Source organism: Rhinolophus sinicus, chromosome 2 (genome assembly GCF_057876585.1).
Source record: "Rhinolophus sinicus isolate RSI-liver-muscle chromosome 2, RSI-T2T, whole genome shotgun sequence".
In the NCBI taxonomy this organism is placed as follows: domain Eukaryota; kingdom Metazoa; phylum Chordata; class Mammalia; order Chiroptera; family Rhinolophidae; genus Rhinolophus; species Rhinolophus sinicus.
The window spans coordinates 61,375,164-61,394,536 of NC_142502.1; the positions used below are offsets into that span (position 1 = coordinate 61,375,164).

General features: G+C 39.8%; 1 protein-coding gene across 12 annotated transcripts in view; it reads left to right on the forward strand.

Annotated features, from left to right (window-relative positions):
* BACH2 (BACH transcriptional regulator 2) overlaps window positions 1–19,373 on the forward strand; it is a 327,244-nt gene that overhangs the window by 126,533 nt on the left and 181,338 nt on the right. For 2 of the 12 annotated variants that reach the window (XM_074333302.2, XM_074333306.2), the window contains exon 3: window positions 4,413–4,469. The exons of 9 other annotated variants lie outside the window; for them this stretch is intronic. The gene's annotated coding sequence lies outside the window, so the exon portion shown is untranslated. Of the gene's footprint in view, window positions 1–269; window positions 415–4,412; window positions 4,470–19,373 lie in introns of those variants that run through there. One more of the 12 variants, XM_019743261.3, reaches the window with a different exon arrangement.

Consider the following 19,373-nt stretch of genomic DNA (forward strand, 5'->3'; position numbering starts at 1 on the left):
GCCCAATGCTGAAATCCGAAATCACTCCTGTATGTTTGAAGGTTGTTTCCCTCCACTCAATGCCTCATACCCTGAACTTGAACTCACATTCTTCTTCACCTCTCACCCTTTCGCTCCGCACTTTGTTCATGACTTTTTGGGGCAAGCTCTTCTCTCAGGAGGTTGAGAGTCAGGTTAAGTCATACCCAGCAATTTCCTGTTTGTGAGCCCTGAAGCTCTTGAAGAGAGCAGGCAGGTTTGACAGAACCTGTAGGTGTTTTCAGACGCTGAGCTGATTCATCCCCTTTGGTTGGTAATTCTCCCCCACCTACCACACCATCTCTTCTCTCTGGATACGGCACCGTTTCTCTCTGTGTGGGGATGAGCTTCTCAAGACCTGCCATTCCGTGCTTTCCATGTCTTTTCTGGGTTTTGGTGAGTTGCATTTTAGGCTCCTCCTTCTCCACTGTTATCAAACAGTTTCTGCACAGGAGAGTTTTGTTTGTTTGTTTTCATTTTGTTGTTGTTGTTGTTGTTGTTGTTGTTGTTAAGACAGAGCTTTAAATGAGCCCCATACATCTAGGCTGTGTGCCTGCCGCTGCCTTTCTTTTTTCACAGACCTCCACCGTAACCTAAGATAATGCAGGGTCTTAAATAACCATCTGAAATGCCTACTTGTTTGGTAGCAGAGACTTTGGCGTTCTCTTTTTACTCACTTGATCTCCCAGCACTTTGGCAATAAAGACTAGGCAATCACCCATTTTTGTAAAACGCTCCCCAGGTAACAAACCACAGGAGGTGGGCAGCTAGGTCACTGATCTTTGAAAGTATTACTTTGGGCCATGCCACGTGTGAAAAGTACTGGATTTGTACTTGTTTCTTAAACCAAGGCAAGAATGGTCCACTGTGGCCCATCACCCTGGGTAAGTAACACACTCTCCACGATTCGGAAAACATTCCTCACTGCCTCAGAGCGTTGTTTCAGGTGTAGAGTAAGATGCTGTGAAAGCATTTCTTTTTTCCTGAGAAGCGCTACACAAAAATATTAATATTATAAGGCTACGAGACAAATCCTTGTGAAGTATCTTTCACACTGCTCAGTACCTACCTCAGTTTCCCTCTTTACCCTCAAAGATATGCAGGAGCTTGGCCCCACACACAGGTAGTTCAGTTCGTCTGGAACCTTTAAAGTGAATCATCAACTCCTTCTGACAGCAGAACTTCCCCACTGACCTCCGAATTTGAGTGGTTTTTTTTTCATTTTTTTGTGATTTCTATTGGAAAAAATATTCCTTGTACTTAGTAATGAGTCACCTTCATTGTTATCTCAGAAAACAGCTTTGTGTGGTATTGACAGCTCATCCATGTCTTGTTCTAATTCATTCAGCCAGCATTTCTGCATACCTACTATGTGCAATGTGTTGTTCTAGATGCATAGGATACATCTGTGAATGCAGGAGACAGAAATTCCTGCCCTCTGGGAGCTTATAATCTATTAGAGGAAAGCAGAAAATAAGCAGTAAACAACTAAGGAAATCACAGTATGTTAGAAGATGATAACTGCTATGAAAAGAAACAGAAAAAAGTAAAGTAGGGTAAGAGGAGTGTTCGTTTGCGGCTGGGGAGAGGTTGTAGCTTTAAATCAGGTAATCAAAGTAGGCCTCCTGTTCTAGTCTGTTGTTGTTTTTACAGAATGTTGTAATGATTTAATATTGCAAATGAATCATCTGCATAAATTACATATTGCCTGAAATGAAAGCAGTTCAGCTGAAGGCTAAATATGATTGCTAAATGCTCGCGAAAGCATGGAAAGGTGCGTGAGCCCTTGCCTGGCATTTTCAGGTGACCTATTGTTAGTTTCCTTTTCCAAAAATAGTATTTATATAGTCTTCAAATGAAGCATAGCTCTGACACCTGCTGCCATGTGTTTTTAGTTAAATGTAACTAGCCGTCTTTCTTACTTGACCAAGAGGTCCATCCAAAATGTTTCCATTAAAATTTCTAAGAGGCTCCCTGGGTTGCCTTTCCAGCCTATAACAATGATGGATTTTGCAACCCTGCTGGTCCAGCCGTGTAGGAAAACCTAATGTTGTGGGTAATTCTCCCCTTTAGGCACGTGTTTTGTGTTTTAGTGGTGGTTGTTTGGAGCTATTGTGTCTTAGGCATGGAGTTTGTTATACCATATAAATTACAGACCACAGACAACCCCACCCAGAACAGCACTGTATGGACCATCCTGCCCTCTCCTGTGCAATACCCCTTCTCCCCGTGTCTGCTGTGTGACCTGACATGTGGATGAGCCCTTCTTCAAGTTCTGGAGTTTGGTATGGATGTACCTGCTGCTGGCCGGCTTGTCTATACCCCCCTTTACTGCATTCTGCCTCTGTTTTCTCCCTGAAGTAGTTAAACCTTGGGAGGGGCCAGTGTGTGTCTCCTCCCATTGTCTGAGCCTGTGGACTGGAGGCTCTCAGCAGGTCTCTCCATGGACAGGACCATATCAAGGTAACACTTTTTTTGCCTGTTGTCCAGAACTGACTAGTGTAGTGCTATTCAAAGGTAGAGTGGAGCTAGGGCCATCAGAATGAATACTTTTTAAAATTATAGTTGACATACAATATTATGTAAGTTTCAGCTGTACAACATGATTTAACATTTATATACCTTATGATGTGATCACCATGATAAGTCTAGTAGCTATCTCTCCCGTGCAAAGTTATTACATTATCGACTATATTCCCTGTGTGATATATTACATCCCAGTGACTTATTTTATAACTGGAAGTTTGTCCCTCTTATTTCCCTTCACCTTTTTCACCCACCTCCCACCCCCGGCCCTCTGGCAACCATCATTTGTTCTCTGTATCTATGAGTCTGGTTCTGTTTTGTTTGTTCATTTGTTTTGTTTTAGATCCCACATGTAAGTGATTCTTTACAGTATTTGTCTTTCTTACCTATTTCACTTAGCATAATACCTTCTAGGTCCATCTATGTTTTCTCAAATGGTAAGATTTCATTGGTCATGGCTGAGTAATATTCCTGTGTGTGTATATGTGTGCGTGTGAGATCATTCATCTATTGATGGACACCCAGGTAACTTCCTTATGTTGACCATTGTAAACAGTGTTGCAATGAATATAAGAGTGTGTATACCTTTTCAAATTAGTCTTTTCTTTTTCCTTGGATAAATACTCAGAAGTAGAATTGCTGGCTGATATGGTAGTTCCATTTTCCATTTATTTAATAATTTTTTTTTTTGAGGAACTGCCTTACTGTTTTTTATAGTTGCTGCACCAATTTACACTCCCACCAGCAGTGCACAAGGGTTCCCTTTTTTCCACATTCTCACCAACATTGTTTGTTGATTTTTTGATAATGGCCATTGTGACAGGTGTGAGGTGATACTTCTTTGTGGTTTTGATTTGTATTTCCTTGATGGTTAGTGATATTGAGCATCTTTTCATATGTCTGTTGGCCATCTGTATAACTTCTTTGGAGAAATATCTGTTGAGGTCCTCTGCCCATTTTTTTAATGGATTGTTTATTTTTTTCGTGCTGAATTGTATGAGTTCATTATATATTTTGGATATTAACCCCTTATCAGATACATCGTTTGCAAATATCTTTCCCATTCAGTAGGTTGTCTTTTCATTTTGTTGATGGTTTCCTTCACTGTGCAAAGGCTTTTTATTTTGATGTAGTCCCATTTGTTTATTTTTGCCTTTGTTGCCCAGAATGAATACGTTTTGAGCATTGGCAGATGTCCTTTTGCTCCTCACCTGTTGTTCCCCTCACTTACTAGATTCAGAGGGTTTGATGATTAGAGGGAACAAGCCTGGAATACTTAGAGGGGGGGTCTTCCAGAGGGACTGAATGGCTACTCTGGTTCATTGGAATGTCTTCCAGCTCTGAACCTGTCACTCATTATTCTGAATTGTGCACTTCTGTCACCTCCTAGGATAGAGTGCCGTTACAAAGTCACATACTCTCTCTAGGCCTGTTTCCTCACCTGTGAAAGGAGATTAGTCTCCAAATGACTTTCAGGATCGCTTCTACTTCTAATATGCTAATGTTCTTAAGACACTATTTACTGTCCTTCTCCAAACAGTTGACCTTTTTGACATGGTTGGGCTCTTCCACTCCTATACCTGTTATCCTTGTCTAATTCTCCCCAGGAACTCATGTTATTCATTTCATTGTCACTCTTCCTCTGTATGCTTTGTACAGTCTCCCAACTTCTGGCACATTTCTGCCACTGGGACCTGTGATTCTGCTCTGCAAATAGCTCTGGTTGTTTCCTCCTTGCTCCCTATCCGAAATAATGCTTTTGTATGGATGTCTCTGAGTAGGGGATTGGGCTGTTGAGAAAAACATGTTTGTAGCCCAATGTCTCTATTTTAAAAGAGACTGAGAGTGGAATTATGTGTTCTTTTTAGATTGCTCAGGCTCCAATGACCACAATCAAAATAGATCTATATCCAAGAAGTGAAAAGGTAGTATATGTGAATTTTCTCGCAATATGAATCCTAACACAAAAGCAGTTACAACACTTTAAACTTAAATTGCGTAGTCTGTACCATGATTTTTCAAAAATTTGTCATTTGAACCTTGAAGAGGAAAATATACTCCAATGGGTAAGAAAGCGTTATTTTCTCTAAATTTTATAACAGAGGGAGTATGTTTCATTTTCTCAGTGCCTTGTGCCTGGGAATTTTGAAATGATAGATTCAGCTGTGGTATAATAATAAAGTTCCACGGTAAGAATATCAACGTGGAGAGAGATTGCTGGATTAAAGCACCTGGATTTTAAATATATATATTTTTTTGTCAGATTGCTGTTCACTTAGTTGCCACAATCTAAAATTTATCTGTTAGTATTTTTTTTAATTGTTACCAGTGTGATAAACATTTTTCCATGTACAATATATATATATATAAATTATAATTTACTGAACGATGATACATGAGGATACGCTACTGAAATAACCTTAAATTGTAGGAATCAGATATTCCTATGGCTTATTTATTCAGAATATAACTTACCCAACAAGGTCATGTGTAACTTATTTTGAAGAGTAGGTACTTAAAAATAGGATTATTATTTAATTAGAAATGAATGTGGCTCTTAGAGTTACAATGACTGGCCCAAAGTCATCTAATAAATGAAAGACTAGAACTAAAAGTCACTCCTTTGGTATTTGATTCATGTCCTTAATTATGAATTGATGCAAATATTTTATGTGAAATACCCATACTCCAGAAAATTATGTTATTTTAGATATACCCTTAATAAATATACCTTTCTTTCAAATAACATTAGAACCAATTCCTCCATCTTTATATAGGGGCATACTTAATAATGCATGTATTGATGAGATTTTATTTTATTTTTAAAGACTTCCAAGAAAGATTTCATACATTCCCTCATTAACCCACTCTAGTGTTTAATTACCTTTGATGTCAGAACACTCTTATCTAACTTAAGTCTCTCATGCTGTAGCTTAAGTCGTTTTCTCTCATTCTACCTAGGCAATTAGAAGCAACTAATCACCATTATCCATAATAATATTTATAAAGTACTCCATATATTTGAAATGTTAGCACTATAACTGACAGTAAGCGTAACTCCCAAATGTCAGTAAGTTTTAAAATAGAGAAAAGGGACTGGCTTGTAATACATGTAAATGACATAGTAGTATTTAGTTTAGATGAATGAATAATGCTGTGAACTAATGAGACTTAAGCAGATGAAATGAAAAGCATTCAGCTACTAATTCATTCACTTGAATATTTATTAGGCATCCGGTTTGTGATATTGTGCTGTGTTCAGAAGTCCCGAAATGGATAAATCATAGAGCTAAGACAATTTCAATGCAAGGGATTTTTTAAAAATATAACTTATTAGGTGTATTTCTCAGAAATGTGAAGATAGAATAGCTTAATCTTAAGAGGTTAACTCTATCCTATCTAACGACAACCATATCTGGAGGTGGGGCTGAAAAACATATAGTCTAATTATTAGAACATTTCTGTTTATTTTTACAGCTGTCCCATTACTAAAATCTGTAATAGGCATCAAAATTCTACTTTACGTGGTTCCTAAGCCCTTCACCTAGAAGCCTCTCCCTTCCCACATTAATGAAGAGGTACCTGTGTCTTCCTGTGTGTATTTGGACATGTGTGAACATCGGTCATTGTAGGTCTACCAGAGATTTATCACTGGAAGTAAATTAGAGAGTCATGAAGCATGAAAATGACACGCCGAGGATGCAGAACACAGGGTTGCCTTCTGCCTGCTTTCTTTATCATACACAGCGGAGGCAGAAAGGAGGAAAAGATTTATTCTGGAGCCATTTGACACTGGCCCACCAATTTAGGACAGGTAAAATGCTGATTTATTGCTGCAAAGAAAATAACGGGTGTTCTTGCTAAAATGCCATTAGTAGCTTTATTATTTAAAGTGCAAATTATATTCAGCCATTTGTTAGTCCCCCTTTGAGGCAAAGTTGAAGTAATTCAGTGTAGGTTTTCAGCAGGAAAAGGACAAAATAATTAGCAAATGTAAACGAATGCATTCACCAAGGTTTGGCTAATATTTGAATTCTCTTTCTGAACTATAAAGACATAGAAAATTTGCATTTAAGGAATACAAGATGATGCAAGCATGTTGAAAACAGACAAGCCATAAGAAAGTCACTATTGGCACACTGGAGAGTCTGTGTGCCTTCTGTGGGTGCCTACTGTACGTGCAAGACAGTAGATCACCAAAGGGAAAACAAAACTGAAAAAACACATGGTCCCTGCCCTTAGGGGTCTCACTGTCTGATGGCAGGAGTGAGAAAATTCAAAATTAATTAAAATATATCATCGGAATAGGATCCGAATTTCCGCAGAATTACGCATGAAATGGTTCCAAGGAGGAAAAGATGACATTCAGAAGGTAACATTTGAGGTCAGTTTTAAAAGATGCCTAAGATTTCTGTAGCCACAGTTTGGGTTATAAACTAATTCTAGACTGAAGGAGTGCCAGAAAGTGGAAAGATCTGTGCCGATGACCATCTTTGATGCATAGGTGGTTGTAATGTGACCATGCATTCCAGTTTGCCTGGGATCATGCCTGCTACCATCTGTTGTCCCAGTATAACTAGTAATAGTGCCCTCTTCCACTCTTAAGAGTCCCAGTTAAATGGTCAATGATGCAGTGACTGGTGCTTATGAAAATGTGCCACTCAGTTCTCCTGCTTTAGGGAGCACCGCTGACTGATGTCCCCAGCTGTTGCCCCTCAGGACTCACCACACTTTGGCACCAGGATTAGGCTTCCCAGGGGTCACTCCCAGCCAGTGATGATGCAAAGTGAGGATGCTGAGACAAACCGATTCCAGCAAGACTGGGGGTCCTCCGCTGAGCCCCTTTGCCTCAAGGACTCCTCATTGGCAGCGCTAAACCTTTCTTAGAAGTGTGTTATTCTCTAAGACATCCTATTCCCCTTCCTTCCTCTTCTTTTTCACAGGGCCAGACCTACACCTTGGTCTGCAGACTTTTCCTGCCTACCTCTGATCCCTTCCCCAAGAAACCTCTTGCATAGCTAATGCCATGTTAGTTCCCACTTGTCAGAAGACATGAGTCTTAGGTATTAGATAAGCATATGACTACAAAGAAAAATTTGGACCATATTATAAGCAAGTTTGAAAGCTGCTTTGAAGAATTAGACCTTAATTCAGTAGACTATGGAACTCCATCAAGGGTTTATAGAGAAGGATAGTTGAAACAAGAAGACCAGGTAAAAGGGTACAACAATTGTCCATTAAGAGCCTAAAGGAGAATAATGTGTGTGGTGACAAATACTGACATGGGTATGAGAGACACTGCAGAAAGAAGGTCTGTGGGTTTGGATACGGTGGGAGAGAGGAATCGGAGATTGTTTAATCACTCCATGCCTCAGTCTCCTCCTCATCTATGAGATGGGAACAGTAAGAAGCCCTGTATGACTCATGGAGCCATAGTGAGAATTAAATGAGTTAATACATTCCAAAAGTTTAGAACAGTGCCTGGCACATAAGAACTCCAGTGTTTCTGAATTTGTTTGCCCATTACTCTCTCTCACCATTGTCCTATAGAGCTTTCTACAGTGGTGGAAATGTTTCTATCCGTGCTGTCCAGTACAATAGCTGTTAATTACATGTGGTTATTGAATACCTGAAATGTGGCTAACGTGACGGAGGAACGATATTTTTAACTCGATTCAATTTAAATTTGAATAGTCACATGTGGCTAGCGGCTACCATTTAGAAGTCGCACCTAAATCTAAAAGTGCTAAGTAACTAATATGAAAGGGATTGCAAAATTATAGTCTATTTTTTAATTGAAAAATGCCTGTTGTACTAATATAACTTAACTCTAAGTAACTCCGGAGGCTTGATTGCTGATCGCCAGTCAGTGATAACCACAGAGAAGGTTGTGGTCCAGATCAGACCCCTGTGAGATAATTAGAGCAACAATAAAGGGACAAGAGGGAGAGCGAGTGTTTTAACTAAACCTGCAAGGAGAGTGACCATGTCTTGGTTTCTGCAATTAGCTAGTAGGTGGTTAAGACCTCTGGCTTAGTGGGATCTGGACTGTCTGCTGTCCAGTTCCTGGACCAAAAGAGTGGAGATACTGCAGTGGCTGCTATAATGTTCCCGTCCATATAATGGCCAGAAAGCACTGCTGTTATATAAGGTCACTGTTAATGCTGCAGCTAAGGACTCCTGCTAGTTCAAGAACGGCACTAATTGGAACACTGAAGGATGTATTAGAAGGAAAGCAACGCCCATTTCTTATTATCTGTAAGGGCAGGATAAAAAAGACATTCATGTGCCTATATATCCAGAAATAGGATTTTTGAAATAACCACTCTTCCCTTCCCTCCATCCCCTTGCCACGCACAGAGGGAGCTGGCCTTTCCAGTTCCAGGACTATTTCACTTTGCATGGTTAGTTTTGGCCAGGTTTTACTGTGGGCATCCCCCATATTATTGACTCACCAGTTGAGATTTTTTTATGCACTTGAAACTCTAGATGCCTCAGTTGATATGTAAGCTGTATGGATCGAGATATTTCTCTCAGGAGATAAAACAGAGGAGGCAGTGTGTAGCCCAGTAGGAAACGAAAGAACTTTGGAGTCTACCCCAGAGCACATCACAGCTGTTACATGCTAGATCTGTGACCAGGGCTAGTTGCCTTAACTTTAGTGTCCTTATCTGTAAAATGGGGAGCCCTGGTATTTTCTGAGTCATTTAGAGGATTATAGGAGTTAATATGAGTCTTTTATATGGAGAAGACTGTTGGAAAATATTAGTTCCCTGCCCTACGATCTCTAGCCTCCTGATTTCTTAAGTTCCCGTTTGTTACTGTTCCAAAATCTGGCATCACCTGGGACTCTCTCACCTCTGCTCAGACCCTCCCAAATCACACATACCCACCACTTCCATCGTCCTTTCTACCGACTCAGCCCCGCTCCAGCAACTTTTAGCAGCCTTTTTTCCCTCTCTTGCCATGCCTCAATTCCTTTTCTGAGCATTTCTGAGGACAGAACCTTCCTGTTCTGTACATATTTGGTTCCTCGCATGCCACATAAAGGAGGCGACTCAGGGAGCTCATGGCCCCTGAGCATTTGATGGGTTTCTGTATATAAGACCACTACCTGAGTTTATTCCTTTAAAAAAAAAAAGTTTATTGTTTTTCTCTTGCTCAAAACAGGCTATATTTTTATTAAAGATGTTTTTGAAAAGAAGAAAGTAAGGAAAAAAATTAAAGCACTCATAATATTAACCTCCCTGGAAACTACTGTGTATATCCTGAATGTACCTTACAGTTCTGAGTGTGAGTGTGAAACAAAAACTTAATCATTACATCCCTGTGTCTTGGTAGCATCCTTCTTAAATGTCATAATTGTTTGAATATTTTCCACATCACTAAATATTCCTCTATAGCATTATTTCAAATGTGTGTGTAGAATGCCATGTATGAATGTATTAGGGTTTATTACTGGACACCTAGGTGGTTTCTGCTTTTTCCCCAGTATTATAAACAAGGCAGAATGTTATAAAGAGAGCAGCAGATAACATCCTCATGCATATAGCTTTTCATTCACCCTTGAAATGGAATTACCAGATCCCAAGGCATGCACATTTTTAAGGTTTTTGGTACCGTAGTGTCAAATTACCCACTGAAAGGATGGATCTATTTATTTCCTCCCCTCAGGGCACATGAGGCTTTGACCATTTAATTCCTGATGAGCCCAGTAGTCCTACTTGGAAAAAAAAGATGAGAGGGACACAGAGAGAAAAAATAAAGCTGTGCTTTTCCCTACTCACATGTGGATCCAGTTTCAAGTCTCCTAGTTTTCAAGCTCTCTGTGCACAGGGCGTTACCCTAGCTCCGTGGAATTCTTATTTGTCAGCTGCTAGCTTCCTCTGCCTCCTCTAAATTGTCACCTTTAAATCAATGAGCTGTTTCTTTGAAGGGTGACCTTCTGGGAAGAGCCTTTCTGCACCTCTGTCTTATCAAAGCGGGGTATCTCATTTGCATCTCTTTCCTTAATCTCATCTCGTTTTCAAACAGTATTTTCTCCATTCTCTGTTATTGGCCTTTTGATTTAATGTTTTAATTTGGTATATAGGTTCATTGTCTCGCTGTTCTGGATAATTCATGCCACTCTAAATTGAATATCCTGTAAAAATTTCTTGAAATATTGTTTTTGTGAAAGATCTCTTACAGACTCAAAGTATTATCCATGCTATTTATTTTTCAGAAATGAAAAGAGAAAAAGCAGCGCACTTGTGGTAACTACACAACTTGATTCTTTGAATTCCAGGTGCTCAGGAGAAAATTGCCCGTTCATTTCATCCAACAGGATGAGGACAAGCACAATTTTATTTTTTTCTAACTGACTGTCTGGGACTCAGATTGTTGCTTCAGTAGGTTGATCATGCCACATTTCATAATTGTGTTAAGGACGTGAATACATACATTCCTTAGAGGAAGAGACTGTGAGTCCGCCTCGCAGATAGGTGCGTGCTCCTCCAGAGAACAGAGCGGGAGTTACTAGAGAACCCCGGCCTTGCCCCCGGATGGGGGACACCAGCGAGCAGCTGAATGGCTCTCTTAGTGTACAGTTTCAGCAGCGTGTGGGAAGGCTTATGGTATAGTGATGTGACAAGCTGTGAACAGCAGATCAGGGAAAAAAAAAACGTGAGATAATTTAATTGAGGATCTTGGTGAGAGGACAGCTCTCAAGAGCAGAGAGCAGGGACGTGGCAGAAATAGGGCATCTGAGGAAGGGATAAATTATGAAATAGCATTCTGAGGACAGTGTGAAAATGGTGCTTCCTCATTTCTCTGGCAGTTTGGGTCAATTTCCTACCCTTGCATGCTTTGCAAAAAGGGAAATAATTTATTTTTATTACTGCCCCATTCTTGTTATGGCAATTTTTAATACCACATATATAGCAAGTCACCCATTTCTATGTAAGGGACTAACTTCCTCTTTTCTCTGGGTTTGGTATTTACTATTTCTGCCATACTCTACCCTTTCGGGAAAAACTCTTTTTTTTTTTTTTTTTTTTTAAGTAGCAGTAAAAATGTGAGACTAGGAATAAGCTACAGTGTGTTCTCTTTGACATATCTTTTGGAGGCTATTGCAGGTCTATTTCTTCTGCTGTTGTTGGCTCTAAATTCGGATGTGAATAGGTTTTTAATCTTCATTTCTAAACTACTTTTTTGAGTTAGTTTTATACATCATTCCGTATTATTCACTCTCAAATTATCTTTATAAGACAAGTGGTAAATTTAACAGTGTCCAATCTTTTAGTAACTCTCAATCCCAGTATCCATCCTGGGCACTTAAAACAATAGAACTCAAAAATGGTTTACCTGGGTGTGTTAAAGTGTTTGCTTATTCAATTTGAAATAGCTCGTCTACAGATTTTTCAGCTTTTCATTTCTTTCCGTGTTGAGGCCAGCCGTCTATGTGTGATCATCTAGTTTAGAACAAGGTCTTGAAAGTGCTGATCATCAGCTTTGTATCATGGGGTAGTTGAGGCCATTTTAGACACTTCTGTCTTTTACATTTCATCCTAGAAAACTTTTACACTGTGTCAATGACAGAATCATTACCTCTCAATGTATAATACCATCAGCGTTAGTCCTTGAGGGCAGATAGCACTTGAAAACAAGGATACACACACACACACACACACACACACAGTCATGACCTGGGTCAGTACACTATGACTTAGAATTGGACACAGTGTTATAGCATCACTTCCATGTTTCTGTGTGTTGTCTTTGGTAACACGTAGTGATGCAAGAATATTAATTCCAACATAGTAAAATTTAACCCGAAATTCCCTATCCCTATATTTATTCTTTTAATAAAATCTTTCATCTTTCAACTCTTTGGAATTCTCTTTCTGTGCACATAAGTCTATACATAGAATTTAATGGAAAAATTTTGAAGTAAAAGTTTTAACTTCAAACTCTTATTCAAGTTTGTTTCTGATTCCACGCTTGAAATTCCACAGCTGAAAATTTGTCAAAGAGAAAAGGTCTCAAAATGGCTTAGCAGGTCATTCAAGGTCATTATCGTGTCTCCTGATTTTCTTCCCAGCTGCCTTCCACACCCTATCTTTTCTTCTTGCTTAAACCCAGGTGTTTTCCCTCTCTATGCAAATCCATTCATGTCCTTATGGAAGATGACGTCCTTCTTTCTTGGGGTTACCATTCCTTGCAGCTGAGTGAATCAAAAGGTCCAAATTAGTCAGAGGGAGACTTAATGACAAATTCACACATTTTAAATGAATGACTTGATTTAACGGCCTGGCATATCAGTCATATTTAGGGGAATGTCACTCCTTGCAGTTTTTAAAGGATATACCTGCAGAAAAAGACCCTCTAGGGAACCTTCAGGGAACCAGGTCAAGCATTTTCCTGTCATTCTAAGGGAGCTTTGTTTGTGTTTTAAGTATCTTACACTTAAAAAGTTTTTCTGTGTGAACTAGTTTTGTAAAAAAGCTGACTGTGTGCTACTTGTGTAAACACTTTTTCCCTCCTCTCCCCTCCTTCCTCCTACATCTTCCTAAGTTTATCTCCAAATGCTTTATATAACCCAAGCACTTAAACAAGATTTCAGACATTTTCATCTAAGCTGGTAGCGTTAATTACCTATCTTTGTCTGTGTTTCGGCACTTAATACTATTTTGACAAGGGTTGCATACGCTCTGTCTTTCTGGAATTTTTTAAGTGCTCTTATGAGTAATTTCAGAAATCCCAAGTATAGGTTAGATGAGCTGTTCTTTCCTTTGTTGTCTTTTTTATTTTATTTCAAAAACATTTAAAGAGGACCCACTATGTGTCAGGCAGCCTGCTTGCGTCACTCCCACATACATTGTCTAATTTAATCTCTTCTTCCTCTAAATCTGCACCTTGAATCACCCCCATAATTTCAGTGGGTGTGAGGGTGGGGGGGAGTTGAGTTGCAGGAGTGGGGCAGAGAAGTCATGATCTCTGGGTGGTACATCCATTGTAATCAGTGATTTTAGTCTGCAAGGGCATTGCCACTTCCATTTTTATTTATGTGGTTAGTAAAACTCCTGGATGGTTATTGGCAGAAGTGCAACACAATCAAGGATAATAGATCTCTGGGAAGTTTCAACATGAGTTTGTTTCTGTTCCTTTTCAAAAACCTGTGTTTGCTCACCTGCATTGTAGGTGAATAGAAGACTCAACTCGCCAAATGGAATATGTCAAGAAGGATTACTGATTTATTTATGCTTGCTTCTAGAATATTTGTAAGAAGTTGGTTTTATTACTCTCTTCAATGGGGCTTACTCACCCAGTCAGCGTCAGCATTTAATTATCTCAGGCCTGTCATTCTGGAACAGTGGTGTTCCCGGAGGTGCTCTCCCTAACCCTCTGAGGAGTGAAACCTGCCCCAGTTGCAGCAGGCCCAGCCAGGATGGCCCTTTCCTGGCCAGATGCCGCTTTTCTCCTTCGGGGTCAGACCAACGTGAGCTAGCAGTTGCCTGTGCCTTACTCACCTTGGGTATCATGTTCTTTCACTTCCAGCTCTTCTTTTGGCCCCCAAATTTTCATTTTTCTCTCCTCCCTCCACTCTTTCTTCCTTCCATTCTTTCAGTATTTATTGAGTGCCTACTGAATGAATACCTATCACTGTGCAAAATCCCAGGGATTCAGAGATAAATACATAGACCCTTCTTTGTGTTGCACACAAGTAACAAATGGGGTTTTTCCAAAAGGCAAGCAAGCCATAGGTACAATTTTTTTGGTTTTTTGGGTTTTGTTTTTTTAACAAAGGGGAGAATATCTTTAGATGAATCATTTCACATTGCTAGATGGGGTTGGCCACAAAGTAATTATAGGTGAGTATTTTCTAGCATGAAGATTTTTCAGGACAACATTCAGCCATTAGCTATTTAGGAAGTGCATTTTGTGCCAAGCTCTGTGCAGGACACAACAAATACAAAGCTAGAGAAGACAAGGTCTCTTTTTCTAAAGACTCATACTGTCAAAGGATAAAGAGCTCCGTAAAGTGTGTATTAATTCCGTAGCAGATTACTGGGGCATGCTGAGTAGAAAGAGGTTATGAGCATTGAGCAGGGTGGAGCCAGTACAGAGCCTGACACACAGTAGGTTCTTAGTAAGTATTTGGTGTCTAACCCATGAGGTTAGCCCTCACTGCCTATTAAAGAGTATGTCACTTCAGCTGTTCCGTAAAGGAGAAGGGAAACCTGGTCTAGGAGAACAATGTAGACAGTGTGAGCGTGCCTGGGGGCTCGCGGGAACAGCATCCGGGTGCCTCAGAGGGAAGCATTGGAGAGATAATTCCAGAAAGAGCAGGAGGGCCCAGATGGTGAAAGGTTGGAAGGCTTTGGCCTTTCTCCTCTTGGTCAGCAGGGCGGGGACACTACAATCATTTTTGAGCAGTAAAATCACATCAGATCAAGGCTTTGGAAAGGTCCTGGGGCATCCCTGCCCTGTGTAAGATGTTCTCTCAAGTAGGGAAAATCTGGGGGAAGGTCGAGGAGGGGTCCAACCACAGCAGTCCATGTGGCAAGAAGGGAAGCAAAACTGAAAAGGAATTGCAGGCATATTCCATGTCAGAGATGGGAACGGGAGGGTGCAAGGATGACTGCAACGTTCAAAGGACTCATACTCCCCGTTTACCAGCTCTGCAAACTGCTGCAAGTTCCTTTATTTCCCAGTGCCTCAGTTGTTGTGTCTGAAAGACAGGCACAGTTGCACTTACCTGATAGCATTATTGTGAGAATTAACTGACATGCTGATGGTCTAAGAACTGAGTGTGGCCCCTGTCATGTAACAATAACCAGCACTTATTGAACTTGTACTGTGACCAAGTGCTTTACGCGTACTTGCTGAGACCCAGCAATAACCTTAAGAGGTAGGAAGGATTATCATCTTTATCCCACAGCTGAGGAAACTGAGGCACAGAGAGGATAACTTGCCCAAAGTAGTACCCCTGATAATGGGCAGAGGTGGGATTTGAACCAGGCACACAGGCTTCAGAGGCTACATGCTTACTGCAAGCTAAACTGCCTCTAGGTGTTATGGCATATGCTTATTAGTCATTGTACCATCTCAGTCCTGTTCCCCGGCTCCCTGGCTGCCAAAACTTTGTGGGAAGGAGGAAAGAAGGAGTGTCTGGTGTGTGACCTTTCTGATCATCTCTCTTCACATAAAACTGACCTGTCCCTGTCACTGACTCATTCCCTCAGGAGTCTGTCCAGTCATGGAAACGAATCTGATAAATGAATCTGCTGTGAATGGGGTCGGTTAGTTGATGAGTGAGTTACTTTACTAGAAAACACATCTACATTTTAACTAACTTATAACTAGCTGTCACCCAAAGGAGACAAGTTTCAGGCCAATAGGGAATTGTGTTTCAGCTGAAATACCTTTAATCACATCCCATGACTGGCTTAGCCTGCCTCCCTTCATGCCCTGTGTGTTATTTATATATGTCTTTCTTTGCTTCCTTTTTATTCTTAATACTATTTTTATAATTAGACAGTCATTCTTGTTCATTGAAGAAACTTTTTAAAAGTAAGGAGAAGCAAACAGAAGAAAGTTTAAATACCTCCAGATAATCTCCCTGTCCAGCAGTAACCACTGTAGACTTTATAGAGATTGTCCTGCTAGTCTTTTTTAAATCTGTATATGTGTGAAATATCTGAATATAAGGCAAGAAGGGAGTTTTGCTTGGCCAAATATTATCCTTCATAAAGATGAGTGTCATTTTATGATCAGGTCTATACAAAATCTCTCAGTTTATGGGCATTCTCTCTGTAATTTGATTTTGAACAACATCGTACTATTTGGGCAAAGACTCATCCGGAAATCACCTCCATCACCATGAGTTTTAGGTGCTTGTAAAAGTTATCTGATGGAAATACTCTACAAGTAGGCCATGAAATTCAACAGAAATTTACCCATTCTACCTGAAAGCATGATCTTATAGCCTGGGTTGGATGCCATTAAGAGCAAGTGTTTTTAAGAGAGCACTTTTAAGAGTAACACAATAAATGGTTACATAGTGGAGCTCACATGCCGATCAAATGATAACCCCAGCTTTCTTAATATGATGCAAATGGATATTTCTCACTGGGGATCAAATTTCGAGCGAGAGCATTCACATACTAAGTCAAAGACTGACAGTGAGAGGTATTAGGTGACTCTAAAGGGATTCTAACAAAGAGGAAGACATTGCAGATGAATGTGAAACATTTGGATAGAATTTTTCATAAAATATGAGTCTACAAAAATTACAAATCAATCTATTATTTTGCATAAATGTAATTTGAAATATGCATATGAATTAAGTATAAAAAGATAATTTTATCACATTTCTACAAGTTTATAAACTCAAGTTAGCAAAACTATTTTTGTATTCTCATTGGTAAAATGGGAGGTCTTTTATTTGAGGCTACCTTATATTCAGATATATATGGTATATGTGTGCTTTGATTTTAAACAAAAAAACAGGATTATATTATATTTTGTGTTGATAACCTGTTTTTTATACTTTATATAATTATGACTATCTTCCATGGCTTACTTTTTTTTAATTAAAATTTATTGGTGTGACACTGGTAAGTAAAATTACATAGCTTTCAAGTGTTCAATTCTGTAATACATCATCTATATATCACATTCTTAACCATATCATTTGTAATGGCTGCTTTAGAAGGGACAGGCCAGAATTTATGCAACCAGTCCCCTCTTATTATATATTGAAGGGTTTTTCTCCCCACTTATTTAATGTTATAAATAACCTTGATGAATAGCTGCATAGATAAGTCTCTAAGTATATTCACAGCTATTTTTCTTAAGTTAAATGACTAGAAATAGAATTGCTGGGTCAGGGCCTTGAAGAATTTTAAGGTATTTAATATAAATAGGCAGGTTACACCAACCAGTAATACTTTCATTACATCTTAGGGAATTATTCAATTATTGTCCCCTTGTGACAGTGTCTTAATTAATTCTGAGTAACTCTTTAGTTATAGATAATTTTATTGCTGTCCAAGGTGTTTGTCCTGTATGCCTCCTTCCTCACACCTCATGCCACTGGGTTAGTATGCAATACAGGTTAGAGATTACCATATCTATTTTGTTGTCTAAGCCTAAAGTGTGTGCTACCACTGGGCTCAGTGAGGTGCCCCTACAGCACCATCTGATATGTTACCCCTTTTCTGTGAATGACATTAAATCATTAAGAAACATCACTGAGTCTTATGAGATAGAGGATCCATATGATTTTTCTTAAATTCAGTATTATACCATTACAGTACTTTACTATAATAGTGCTTTTTGTTTCCATTTGTTGCATAGGTTGTTCATTTTCATATTATACAACCTCAAAAACTAAGGCAGCATGCAAATCCTTCATTATGTCAGAGCATGCTACCATACAGCCTTCTCCTTGCTTATCAATAAACAGAATCCCTTTTATAGTCGAGCTGCTAAAAGCCACTGCTGCTGGCAAAAGGCCTTTTTCCCAGCCTTTCTGACCATGTGATTTGGTTGTAGCCAATAAGATGTAAGGAGAAGTGTGTGTGTGTGTGTGTGTGTGTGTGAAAGAGAGAGAGAGAGAGAGAGAGAGAGAGAGAGAGAGAGAGAGAGAGAGAAACTGAGAGAGTTAGTTAATTCTAGGAAGTTTTGAAAGCGATGGGCCACACCCTTCTTCACCCCTTCCTCCATCTTCTTCCTTGGAACATAAATGTGATGGCCAGAGCGCCAGAATTATTTTGGGCTTGGAGAAGAAAGAACATATTATAAGACTGCTGGAAAGAGCTTGGATCCTGATGAATGAGGAATCTCCATACAGTCGAGGACTGGTTGTCTCTGATTTCTTTTTATGAAAGAGAAATAGACGTCTGTTATTTAAGCCCCAATTTGGGAGCGCTCCATTGCCTGGAATCTGGCTTAATCCTGACCAAAACAATATTACCAATTTGATGGTCTTCTAGCCTCCTGTTCTCTTTCCTGAAAGGGATTCCTTACCAGATTTAGAGACTCCCACTGTGTGGAAGTGAGTGAGCAATGTTCATACGGAAGATGATGACATCATCTGGACCCCAAGTTACACAATCACACTTCCTACGTTCATTTACAAATACTCGTTGAGACCTGTTGGTTTGCTGAATGTCCCCGTCCTTCCCCCTTTTTTGCCCCAGAAAAGAAGGGAGGGAGAAGGAATTCTGCTCTATCAAAAAGGATCAGGGAGGAGGTGACCTCCTGGCAGAGGAGGCAGAGATTTGTCTGTGACTGACAGCTCCACACTGTAAAGTGAGCGTCTTTACAGGACGTGTCACTGTGGGTGTGAACAAGCTGCAGGCTGCATTTCTCTCCCTCCATCCTCTTTTCTTACTAACGTTGTTTGTGAGTATTTTGTTAGGTTTTCACCAAACGCTCAAGGCACACAACCTTGTACATGGAACATTAAATATTATACAACTGAGTCACGAGAAACGTGGCAAGGAATAAGTAAAAGAGGACGGAGAGAAAGAAGAGAAAGGGTAGACAAAGGATAGATCAGGAAAGTCCATATTTCAGCCATGGACATACAGTATCACTGTAAACAGACTTTTTAAAATCTGGTGACATAGCAGGAAAGGCCTTTCTTTGATGCCTCTTTTTCAGTGAAGGCACCACGTTAAGCGTGAACAAGGAAATAGAGTGGGCATGTCCTGTTGATTCATCTTGTTAAGTGTGTGGAGGGAAGCCTGATGGAGTGGAAACGGTGTTCCTTCAAAAACACAAACCTGACTCCCATTCTGGCTCCTCCTACTTGAGGTCAGCAGGATTAACTTCACCCC